Source organism: Argiope bruennichi, chromosome 2 (genome assembly GCF_947563725.1).
Source record: "Argiope bruennichi chromosome 2, qqArgBrue1.1, whole genome shotgun sequence".
In the NCBI taxonomy this organism is placed as follows: Eukaryota; Metazoa; Arthropoda; class Arachnida; order Araneae; family Araneidae; genus Argiope; species Argiope bruennichi.
Window position 1 is genome coordinate 141,034,713 of NC_079152.1, and position 14,161 is coordinate 141,048,873.

Consider the following 14,161-nt stretch of genomic DNA (forward strand, 5'->3'; position numbering starts at 1 on the left):
GATTTCTTTAAAAAATGTTAATTTTATACACATCGTTGAAGATTAAAGCTGAAGTAAACTGATATTGTAAAAGAGATTAGCTATATTGAGTGACTAAGCACATTATTATATCACACAATTTATAAGTAACAAAAGTAATTTCTTTAAATTTCTAATTATTAATCATAATAAAAACTGCCATAATTCTTTTTCTATAAAACAAATAATAACATAAAAAATCAATTACTAAAAAAAAAAAAAACATATACCCATGTGAAAACAGTGTACAATCATGGAAATAAGTCATACAGGAAAGTTTCAAAAATACAAAAAGCAATCCTGTATAATCATCACCAGACAGATGAAAAAGATGTTTTTGTTTGTTGCTTTTCTTTCTTTTCTTTTTTTTTTTTTTTCCAGGAGGAAAAGGCTGTTTCTTATTTCTTCCATATCTTTGCAAGTCTTTAATCTGAGAAATGTGAAATAAGAATTATAATATTATAAATAACTAATGAAAAATATTGCTAATTTAACAATAATACTTACATGACATACTTAAAAATTGATAGTATAAACACAAATATTATAATTTATTTGATTATAATATTAAATATTTTAAATATTATAATATTTGATATAAGTCAAAAATTCCAATTTTTGTAACTAAATTTAGAATTCATTTATACAGTACTTTTTAAAACTTTTTTATATATATAAAAAAAAGACATAAGATATTCTATTCTCAATCACTAGAAATGTGCATTCTAAAATATTTGTAAGTGATTTCAGATAACTTTGGAAAATATTCTACAGAAAGAATATTTTTTTTTCCTAATCTTAAAATATTATTTGTTCAACGAAAACATATTTATTATTTAGGTGGTTGTTTCTGAAAAACCCTTCTTGCTTTATTCATACAAAAATCTGCCGTAATCTTTGATATACAGTGGTATAATGGTAGGGGTAGAAGAATAAGATTTTTCAATATGGAATAAAGCATAATTAAAATGTTAAGTTTATATTGCAAATAATCTTTAATACTTGAATTCTTTATTATATTTTTACAGATTTACAAAATTGAAAAATAAAAGGAGCAAGGTTAAAATTGATTAACATGTACACTGTCTATGTAAAGAATGGGAAAATTTTCTTATAGCATAACAAATGCAAAAACTGTTACAAATGAATTCTAGTTATAAAAGTAATATTAAAAGTTAATTACAAATGATTTGAAAAAATATTACATACATACATTATCAATTTTTAATAACTTATATCGCTATAATAACATAATTAAAAAAACTATAAGACTACACAAATGATATGAATATGTATAGACATGAAATAACTTATTTTATTAGCAAGTCATTAGATTAACCAAATAGAAAATATGCAATAAAATGTTTTTAATGGAAGTATTTTAAGGAACAAAAAACTGTAAAACAGTATTGACAAAAAACAGTATAATCGTACTAAACTTGATGAGTTTTCTAAAAGGTATTAATAAGTTTAGAAAATTCTTTTAATTATAATTCCTTTGCTTCAAAAATTTGAATGTTCACGGAATTATACAAATGACAGATTCTAATTTTAATTCCAGAAAATAATAATCAAAAATCAACTCGGATATAATAACAATAAAAAGGGATTCCCATATGAACGATGTAAAAGGGATCAATGTAAACATACCTCAAGTCGCTCAGATTCATTATTTGGTAGGTAAATGAATCTTGGCCTCATTTCAGCTATACATCTAGATACTTCATTTATAGCCCGGCAACATGATGACTGGCTAGTTTGATTGAAATCACCAATTATTTGTTGATGACTTCCTGAAGCAAAAAAACATAAGGCAATACACAATTTCTCTTCAGTAGTTACAGCACTGTTTCGTAAGATATTGGTGCTTAATTTCTCCTTCTCAAAGATAAAATGCATTGGAAACAAAATCACATTCATCTAACAAATCCACATCAGAAACTCTGTCAGTGTAAATTATTCACCTCCAATCTGATATCAACTGCAATAATTCCAATGTATCTAAATCCCCCATGTTTGTTTGAAAACTAATGTAACAGTTGTCCTTCTTGAGAACTGCGCATGCGGAAAACCGTTGATCAAATTTGATTATCGGAAGTCCATGAATCAAAAAATGGGGCAAAACAGGGGGAAATCGTCAACCGATTTGGTGTGGTGAATTCCGATTTGACTGCTGATCAGCGTTTAATCATCAGCTGATGTTTAACAACGGTTGGTGAATACGGCCGTAAGAATAGAATTGTTTTTTTCATGTGATTACGTTAATTTACACTTTTTAATTATAAGTAGCCTCATTATCTCTGTTGTGAAGATAAATATATTTAAAACGAAAGGAGAGTTTGCATTGAGTCATAACAAAATTGGCGTTCGGCGACAAGACAAATAGTAGTCTGCATTACATTGTGAGATAGAAGTAAATTTATATACGAATTGAATATTACTTCCGATTACTGAACTGGAAGGTAATTAATTCATGGATCTTTTTCTCACTTATTCTGAGTTGTTTTATTCAAAATGGTTCATATTTTATTTCATTCTTTATTATTGTAAGTAAACTATTTTCAAATTCAAGATATTTGTGTCGAGTATATATGTTCAGATTTATTCACATTTAAAATAAGTAAAATGACTCAAAAGGCAGAACAAGCAGAGATTAATCTAAATTAAAGGCTGAACCACGGTGTCAATTCATGTGACGTTAAAGTCACATGTCATGAGCTATCCGCGCATGGCATTTAAGTTTCATCCGCACCGCTTTTGTCGATTAGTCTGTCATTAACGTTCTCCGCTGAGTATGAAGCGGATTTTTTTGTTTACGTTTGATGTTATAATTTGAGAAGCGGATAGCGAGAGAACGATAATGTTGTCGTGTACTCGCCTATGTTACACGGGTTCTTTTACTGTGATTGAAAAAAAACTACTCTCCTTGAAAAAATAAACTATAACATTTATTTCTACGACAAGACAAGCTATTCTATATACATATTAAGTTTAAATGACTGCATTTCCGAAATAAAATAGTTCAGTATCTTTTCAGCTGCTGATCACAACGCTGTTCCGTTTTTCAAGTTTGATTCCAAGTTGTTGTTGATTCAATACGGAGTTGAGTTGTTACTCGCTTCGTCGAAGATTGCGGATTCACGCACACATGTAATGTTAACGGACTTCGGCCGTATTCACCAAACCGGTTGTTAAACATCGGATCGTCAACCCATGATCAACGACAAATCATCAACCAATGATCATTGGTATTCACGAACGTTAATTTTACGACTAAGCATCAAGGTTACGACAAGCAGCTTTTTCTGCCTTTTTCAACCGGAAATGGATCTTCATTGGTCTATATATATCACATGATTATCAGCTGATGGGTGGCGCTGTTTCGTGTTTTTGTTGTTATTTTGTTTCTTTCCCAGATGTGTACAAGGAATGTGGTAAGATCAAACGAGAAACAAAGGTGATATTGCCTAGTGACAATCTCACCGATTTGCTTACATGATATTATAGCTTTTCGTAGGATTGTTTCCCTGACTATACATTATTAACCAAGTATATTTTAAATTTCCACTGTATTATTATGTAATAAAACATTTGAGCATTTGCTCTCTTTTGAATTGAGAATATGCATATTAGCTGTGCTTTGAATAGTTTTCCAATGAATTAAACTTTTACAAAAGGTCTATCTGAATTAAATTTTTGAAAAAAATGCATATTAACCTTAAATTAGTTAATTTACTTATGGAAATATTTAAACATTTTTTATATAATTATAGAGTATATACATAAACAATAGAAATAACAAACTGCTGCAAACTGATTTCGCAAGTGAGGAGTTCATTGAAGTTTCTTCTAAACAATGAATTTAACAAAAATTGTAGTATCCTGTATTTTTAATATAATAAAAGAGGAGGAAATGTAGTGTATAAAATCTTGCTTACAAGTATTATGACTTTCATCTTAATAAATAATTTTCATTTACACAAAATATTTCAATTTCCAAAGGTTATTTAAATTGTAATGAAAAGCAATGATATCTCTGGCAATCCCATATAATTGTTTGCATGAAGTTTATAGCATATATTACAAACTTCTCTTTAAGATTGTTATTAGACTTTCAGCATTTATTTTTAAACAAATAGGTTTTAAACTTCCATAATATGTTATATTTTAAAAAAATACTAAGATTGTTTTTGGTGTCAATATTTAAATATGTATTAGCTGTCTACATATTCAGTAGTTTTTGAGATAATTTTTTTCCCTCAAAGCTGAATAAAAGTAAAAAATACTTATTCTGTGGTATGCTTTTATTTCTATCGAAAAGCAAATATAGAAAAATTTTCTTTTATTAACTATCAGAATATTAAATTTTTACATATATTTTGTTAAAAAAGATATAAATTTATAGTTATAAATGTCAGAATATATACATTCAGAATATATGCTGCAAATCAGAAGATTCAAATTATAAACAAAAGTCAGTGAAAATTGTATATGAATATTGAAGACCAAAAGCTATTTCACCAAAATAAATATTCATGCAATAAATTTGTATAGTATATAGTTATTGTGGAAGTGAAGAAGCTCATTTATACCTCATATCTAAAACTTTTTGTAAACAATGAATTTAACAACTCTTTAAATTTGAATGGGCTAATTGTTAGCTTGACAACATGTACTTGACATTACAAATCAGTATAAAAGTAATGTAAATATTGATGAAAACCATACTTATTTTAGAATCGATATCCCTGAATGAAATAAATGATTAATTTGCACATCATAAGCATTCACTTTTGTTCAAATAAATTGAGTGGCAAAACATCTACAATTAACAATACATTTTTTAACACTTTCTGCTTGATGATTCAAACTTAATCAAAAAGCAACACAGGTTAACTTGATTAGCCTGTCAGAAACTAGTAATGATATTTTAATTCTTTCAAGTAAATGTGAAATTCCATTTGTTTCAACAAGTTTTTGCCTTTTTCTTTTTTTTTTTTTTTTTTATTCCCAGGATTTTGTACCAAAAAAGTTATTAATTTTTTGATATTTTAACATTTAGTTTCTACTCATACTTGAATAATATCTGTCACTTTATTATATTAATTTCCAATGATGTTTTTAATTATTCATATCTTTATGACAATAATTCCTTCCTGAAATCATAAACCTATGAGCACAACATCTAACTAAATACTGTTAAGTCAGCATAATTTCCTTTGTTTAATTGTCAAATTTTTAAACTCAGGATCTTGTGTATTTAAACAAGGGATCTCTTTCTATATTTAAATTTGATGAAAGATGATCCAAATTGAAATGTTTCAAAAAAGTAAAAGAATTTTTCACAAAATTTTTTTTCTTGAAATCATCTTACATATTATTCTAATAAGTTACATTAAACTGTCAGTTAAGTTAAGTTGAATTTTTAAAATAAAAACCTCTTTTTTAAAATTTTATATTTGCATCATAATTTGTAGAAATTTGAATTAACTCGGATAAGTTATTATCTATACTTGTTTTTCAAATTCCAAAATTTTTAAATTCCAATTAATCTATTTTCTTTGTTTTTCACACACTTCTCAGAATGTCTTAAAATATGCAAAATTAAAAAAGGACTTCTGTATACAAAAATCTATTTTATTCAAATTTGACTCGAAAAGTAACATATATGAATTACAAAAGAAAATTCTGACAGAGAAGTTACAGCTTCTACAAGCATTAAAACAAAGTTCCATTAAAGGTACTTTAAAATATAACATTCATGCTGATTATTAATTCAAAATTCTTCTACAAGAATTACAAGAAAGTGTCAATAGAGGTGCAACATTAATGCTGATTCTTAATACAAAATTCTTCTATATGTGTCTTTTTATTTCTCTAATACATATACATATTGTAATAAGATAATGAGCACATAAAACCACTAAAAAATAACTACACTGATATGAGCCATACATGCATGTCATTTTCTATAAATCATAAAAAGAACAACATCAAATTAAAAATACATTTGATTTTCAAAGATGGGAATAAGGAATTATTTAGTCATTTCTATACAGATAAATTCAAAAAATAATCAGGTAGAGAATACATTAGAAATAATGTTAAAATTTGTTATGTAATGAGAAGGAAAACATTAATAAAAATTGGGAATCATTTTCAGCAGATAACAAAGGTCAAAATTTGATTTCTTTAAAAAATGTTAATTTTATACACATTGTTGAAGATTAAAGCTGAAGTAAACTGATATTGTAAAAGAGATTAGCTATATTGAGTGACTAAGCACATTATTATATCACACAATTTATAAGTAACAAAAGTAATTTCTTTAAATTTCTAATTATTAATCATAATAAAAACTGCAATAATTCTTTTTCTATAAAATAAATAATAACATAAAAAATCAATTTACTAAAAAAACCCACTTATATACCCATGTGAAAACAGTGTACAATCATGGAAATGAGTCATACAGGAAAGTTTCAAAAATACAAAAAGCAATCCTGTATAATCATCACCAGACAGATGAAAAAGATTTTTTTGTTTGTTGCTTTTCTTTTTTTTTTTGGCTGTTCCTTATTTCTTCCATATCTTTGCAAGTCTTTAATCTGAGAAATGTGAAATAAGAATTAATTATAATATTATAAATAACTAATGAAAAAAATTGCTAGGTACAGTTCTAGAGACGGGTACCATTTGGCGATTTCCCGCCAAATTTTTCTCGCCAAGCCCCGCGGCCGCTGTAATCTTCAGAATTGTATTTCTCAATATTATGACTATTTTCAAGAGATTTTTTTCTGAAGATTACAGCGTCCTTGGGGCGATGGCAGGAGAAAAATTTGGCATGAAGTATACAAAAAGAACAAAAATAAGAATAATTATATTTAATAGAATATTATAATATTATATTTATATTTAGAATTTACAATATTAGAATTATAAAATAAGAATAATTATATAAGAAATAATTAAAAATAGCACAATTTGAACAATGTTAGATTTAAAAAAATGCACAAAAATAACAATACAAATTTTTTTTTTAACTCACCCGATTTAACGATGTGAATTTCGTTAATTTACAATAATGCCCTCCTCTTCTAAAAACCTTTCCTTTCTGTTAATACCATATCCTGCCAGCATTCACCACACTTCCATCAGCAATTAAATCCATTTTCATGCACCATTCAACACACGCATTCGCTACCAAACGTTCCAAATCAAAAAAAAAACCCTCAATTTAAGGGATTCCTCATTTGTCACATTCACACCAGCCATTTTACACCACAAGAAAAATCGACGAAAGTAAGAAAAAAAAATACTTTACAAGCAGAAGAAATCAGAATAAATCCAATTGAAGAGAAAATTTTGAAATTCCCCACAAAAAGCTGCCAGCACAAGAGAAATCGAAGAAAGTAAGAAAAAATACGTTACGAGACTTGGGGAGCAGTAGAAATTAGAAATTCCCCGCGAAAAGCTGCACTTATACCTAATTGGTTGATATTCAAAGTCAATTCATACCTGATTAGTTTATAATTACATCGCACCATTCTCTTTACAGGGTTGCCATACATTTGGCGCCAAACTTGGCGGTACCCGTCTCTAGAATTTAGCCAATTGCTAATTTAACAATAATACTTACATGACATACTTAAAAATTGATAGTATAAACACAAATATTATAATTTATTTGATTATAATATTGAATATTTTAAATATTATAAGATTTGATATAAGTCAAAAATTCCATTTTTTGTAACTAAATTTAGAATTTATTTATACAGTACTTTTTAAAACTTTTTTATATATATATAAAAAAAAAGACATAAGATATTCTATTCTCAATCACTAGAAATGTGCATTCTAAAATATTTGTAAGTGATTTCAGATAACTTTGGAAAATATTCTACAGAAAGAATATTTTTTTTCCTAATCTTAAAATATTATTTGTTCAACGAAAACATATTTATTATTTAGGTGGTTGTTTCTCAAAAACCCTTCTTGCTTTATTCATACAAAAACCTGCCATAATCTTTGATATACAGTGGTATAATGGTAGGGGTAGAAGAATAAGATTTTTCAATATGGAATAAAGCATAATTAAAATGTTAAGTTTATATTGCAAATAATCTTTAATACTTGAATTCTTTATTATATTTTTACAGATTTACAAAATTGAAAAAAAAAGGAGCATGGTTAAAATTGATTAACATGTACACTGTCTATGTAAAGAATGGAAAAATTTTCTTATAGCATAACAAATGCAAAAACTGTTACAGATGAATTCCAGTTATAAAAGTAATATTAAAAGTTAATTAAAAATGATTTGAAAAAATATTACATACATACATTATCAATTTTTAATAACTTATATCGCCATAATAACATAATTAAAAAAACTATAAGACTACACAAATGATATGAATATGTATAGATATGAAATAACTTATTTTATTAGCAAGTCATTAGATTAACCAAATAGAAAATATGCAATAAAATGTTTTTAATGGAAGTATTTTAAGGAACAAAAAACTGTAAAACAGTATTGACAAAAAACAGTATAATCGTACTAAACTTGATGAGTTTTCTAAAAGGTATTAATAAGTTTAGAAAATTCTTTTAATTATAATTCCTTTGCTTCAAAAATTTGAATGTTCACGGAATTATACAAATGACAGATTCTAATTTTAATTCCAGAAAATAATAATCAAAAATCAACTCGGATATAATAACAATAAAAAGGGATTCCCATATGAACGATGTAAAAGGGATCAATGTAAACATACCTCAAGTCGCTCAGATTCATTATTTGGTAGGTAAATGAATCTTGGCCTCATTTCAGCTATACATCTAGATACTTCATTTATAGCCCGGCAACATGATGACTGGCTAGTTTGATTGAAATCACCAATTATTTGTTGATGACTTCCTGAAGCAAAAAAACGTAAGGCAATACACAATTTCTCTTCAGTAGTTACAGCACTGTTTCGTAAGATATTGGTGCTTAATTTCTCCTTCTCAAAGATAAAATGCATTGGAAACAACATCACATTCATCTAACAAATCCACATCAGAAACTCTGTCAGTGTAAATTATTCACCTCCAATCTGATATCAACTGCAATAATTCCAATGTATCTAAATCCCCCATGTTTGTTTGAAAACTAATGTAACAGTTGTCCTTCTTGAGAACTGCGCATGCGGAAAACCGTTGATCAAATTTGATCATCGGAAGTCCGTGAATCAAAAAATGGGGCAAAACAGGGGGAAATCGTCAACCGATTTGGTGTGGTGAATACCGATTTGACTGCTGATCAGCGTTTAATCATCAGCTGATGTTTGACAACGGTTGGTGAATACGGCCGTTAGAAAATTTTTTCGGGAGAAATATCCACCAGGCAGCTCTAATCTATACTTATAATAAAGCTCAATGTGTGTGTGTGTGTGTGTGTGTGTGTGTGTGTGTGTGTGTGTGTGTGTGTGTGTGTGTGTGTTTGTGTTGGCGCTCTACAGACCAGGTCATTTGACATACAGCTATCAAATTTGGTACATGTATACCTTAGAGGTCGGGAATGTGCACCTGGGGTCCCTTTTTTTGAAATTTTAATTAGAATTTTAATTATTAATTAAAAACTAACTTTCCCGCCAAAAAAATCTTCCATTTTCCCCACCGCCAACCTTTCCGCCAAAAAAAATTTTCCATTTCCCCCACCGCCAAATGAGTAAGGCTTCCGTTTCTTTTTTCTCCCAACAGTAATGAGGCTAGGGTTAATATTTTTCGGCGGATTGTTTTAAACGATTCTGTTTATTTTCTTAATGTTTTCTGCATTTAAAATTAAACATTGTTAATTAATCCATGTTTCAGATTCATTCTGAAGTACTTTTGAATTAAAATAACACAGAATAAAGGAAATTAAAAATGTATAATCTGCCTAGCGTTACCCCAACTGGCGTAGAAAAATTCACGCATTTGCGTTACCGGAGCTGGCGAAGAAAATTCACGCATGCGCATTGTTCTGATTGTTGTCATGACAACCACTTTCAACGGATGATTTAAATTATTTTTAGGTTAGTTGCATGCTTTTGTAAGTAAATTGTATTTATGTTAGTTATATATTTTTTGTATATGCTTATAGTTTTAAGTACATTGTTTTTTAAATAGTTTTTTTTAACCTGTTTCCAATGATTTAAATTATTTTTAGGTTAGTTGTGTACTTTTGTAAATAAATTGTATTTATGTTAGTTATATATTTTTTTTGTATATGCTTATAGTTTTAAGTACATCGTTTTTTAAGTAGTTTTTTTAAATCTGTTTTAGACCTATTATTTTAAACGATTCATTTTATTTTCTTAGTGTTTAATGCATTTAAAATGAAACATTGTTCATTAATCGATCTGTTCATGATGAATCTGAGAAAATTTTGTTGACAAATTCTTGAGATATTACATAAATTAAGAAAGATATTCTTTAGTGCCCATAAAGTTTAAACGCTCAGTGACTCTATTATCAGTAATCATATTATTAAAAAAAATGCTTTGTTTCAGTAAAAAATATTATTATATTAATTGCAGATTAATCATTTACACTTTAATTTAAAGCATAAATTCTACGAGGGGTAACAGAAAATGAGAGAGATACATATCACGTTATGACTGAAGGCCTTTATAATATTATGAGTGAATTATATGACTATCAAAATTTGACGTTTTAAAATATTTTGCTGAAGAATCTATTAAAGTTGGAATTGCATAAAATATTTAATTATTAAAATTTTAACGAACATTAAGATTGGCGAACCGGCTGGTCGCCAAAGGCGGCTAGTCGATAATATTTTGCTAAGGTGCTTAATTTTTGTATCCATGTCACACTACGCACCCTGGATCGGATATAATATTATTTGAAGTTTATTATTGTATGCAAATACTTTTAGACTATTTGTTTTATTAATTCTGTAATTTTTTTGCTTTGATTTAGATTTTTGTTTAATACTTTAAATGTGTCATTATCTAGAATTATGCATATATGTATACATAGGCATATAAATAATTTTAATTGAATTATTCTATGCAGTGATTTAAATTAAAATTTTAATCATTTGAGCGATTAATTTTATCAAATTCATTATTTTTTTTATTATTATTTTCACCTATTGAATCATATATATTATCTTACTATATATATATATATATATATATATATAAAGCTTTATATTAAAACTGTTTATGTTGCTTCAGCCATATAAAATTCTTTATGGTTTTGTATTATTTATCAATATATGCTTTATTAATCACACACTTTCACAATTACATATATTACTTTCATTGTTATTTAATTTTTGTATATTTCTGATTAGTGCATATCCAAAAGCAATATTTTATTTTTTTTTAAATTTATTTTTGTTCTTTTTTTTCAATTACTAGGAACATGAACACTAGGAACATGATGATAAGGTTTCATAAGGAATATAATAATCTTACATATCTGATTTTAAATTCATTTATAAATTTTACATTATTTTAGATTTTCTATCAAGTCACTCATGTATTGCTTTAACCCTCTATATTTTGCAATTTTTTTAAACGTATATAATTTTAAATTTTCATTATATTGTTGTTTGAATTTTTGCATTACTGATTACTTCATGAAAAATAGCATTGATTTTCAATAATGGCACAATGTATGTTATATTTTATGTATATTTAGTTGTAAACTTTATTTTGAACTTTCTATCTTGTCAATCTAGAGTTCTATTACTATTCTGCAATTTTTTTTCTCAAATTATCTTCAATTATATTGTTTGAGTTTTTGTATTATTAATTAGTCCAGAAGATTCAGAATTTTTCATGATTTTTAATTTTTATAATTTATATACAATGACAATTATATTTATATTGCGTGATTTTCAGATATTTTAGAGAATTAATCTTTTTTCTTTTTTTTTTTTTTTTTCTTACCTTGATTTTAACTTTTCTACCTATACATTGTAAAACTTTTGTAAATTCTACATTAAATTATACTCATAATAATTTACTTTATAATTTCAAAAGTTGTTTTGTGATTTTGATATTTGAAAAATGTTTATAACTTAGTGCAGTATTCATCTTATATTTTGTAAAGAGTAATCAGATGCATTTTGTAGTTCTGATGTCTGTAATAAAAATTTCAAAATTGTTTATAATTCTTCTAATTTATTATTCTCATTCAGTTTTACATTTCAGTATACTTTTTCTTTCATTTAACTTAGAAAAATGTCAAGTAAAAATATCAAAATATTTATTGCTTAAAATTAATAAAATGAATATCATGATATAAGAAATCTCTTATAATTTTTCTATAAAAACACTAACATTTTGGTATGACAACATAATATATCTTATCAGATTTTTAAAAAAATATAAAATTATTAATATTATAATTCATAATTTCAAACAAAAATATTGAAACTTTTATTTAAATTAAAATGTCCAGAAATCAAATTTTTAAAAACATATTTGCATTATTTAAATATATCGGAAAGAATGAGATAGTAAATTAAATTCTCTGAATTAAAAAAAAATTGCGGAAAAATCTCGGCAGCTACACCAGTAGTCCTGGTTGGACAAAAGTTGAAATCATATGAGTTATTAAGGTTTTTTTTTTAAAGAAGAAATGGTTAATAGTTATTCTTGGATTATTGATTAATTTTGTTTCTGATAAATGCATATCAATCATGGTGGTGAAAACATGTAGATTTTCTATTTTATCCTACTTGCCTAACTACAGAAAACTATTTCAGCAAGACATGGCCAAGATAGTTATTCCATGATTGACTCCCTTTTGAGTATATAGTCATGTTAAATTTTATCTAAATATTGTTTATTTTAAAGAATCCAAAAAATTTGGGGGGGGGGGATCTTATTAAATTTTATTTTTTTCTCTTTTGATAAACATTTTATTATTAATTTAAACTGATGATTTTTTTTCAGGTTATCTTTCTCTGATGCCACCATAATAAAAACTTAAGTACTCATCAAACTTAAAATATATGCAGTAACAAAAAGTGTATATATTTTAAAAGAAAGTCCTTGCCACTGAAGGTAAAAAAAAAAAAAAAATGCAGCTGCAGAATAGTTCACGATTATCACAGTTAATTGACAAATGGCTTTTTTTCTTTGCCATAATTGAATTTCAAAACTATAATTCATTATTATTATTTTTCAATTATTTATTAGACTGAAATAAAATTTAAGGAATGATTGAAATCAGTAGAAGTATATCCCCTTAAATTCCTTGCTCAAAAAAGGTTTTAGATCAAATTTTTGTTCCATTAAAAGGATGTAGATACTTATTATATTTAAAATTATTATGTACGCAAAGTACTTTTATTGCAAAAATAGTTAAAGTGATTATTTCCTTAAAAAATACATTGATTAAATGGAATTTGGATTGATTACATGGAATCTTTAAGTGGAAAATTTATTAAATTCTTAGAAAAATTAGGAAACATGGTGTAAATAATCCTGTTTTTTATGAATTCGGATTACTATGATAGGGAATCTTTAGTATTATATATAATTATTGTATTTTTTATTCTCACTTCAAATTACTTCAAAAATAAGATCTAGAATTTGTAATTTTTTATCAGCTCATCTTTCAATTAAAAAAAAAGAAACTTTTTTAACTAAAATACTCAACAAAAGAAGATATGCAGAAAATCAGTAACTTCAATTAATATGCTGGTTGATACTTCCTTGTTGCTCAAAAGCCCTTTTTAAAATGATTTCAAATGTTATTCTCAGAAATTCCTCAAAGGAAGATAAATTTCTTTAAATTTTCTAAATTATATTAAATTCATATATATGGGTATTTGATTACTAACATTTTTAAATAAAGCATTTAAAAATTTAAAAAAAAATAAGGTTAACCTTTATTTTACTTTAAATATAAGGAAAAGAAACATAACCATACTTTCCTAACTTACATCCTCAATATAGAACTGAAGACACATTAATTTTACTGTCATTTTTCAGGAAGTCTCATTAAATATTTATGAAACCAAAAATCAACCCTATTTTTAAAGTTTGAATTATAAAACATTTTATTTATAAAATAGTTTTTTAATTAACTTTCAAAATACGTTGAAAAAAACGTTCCTACTTTTTTTAAT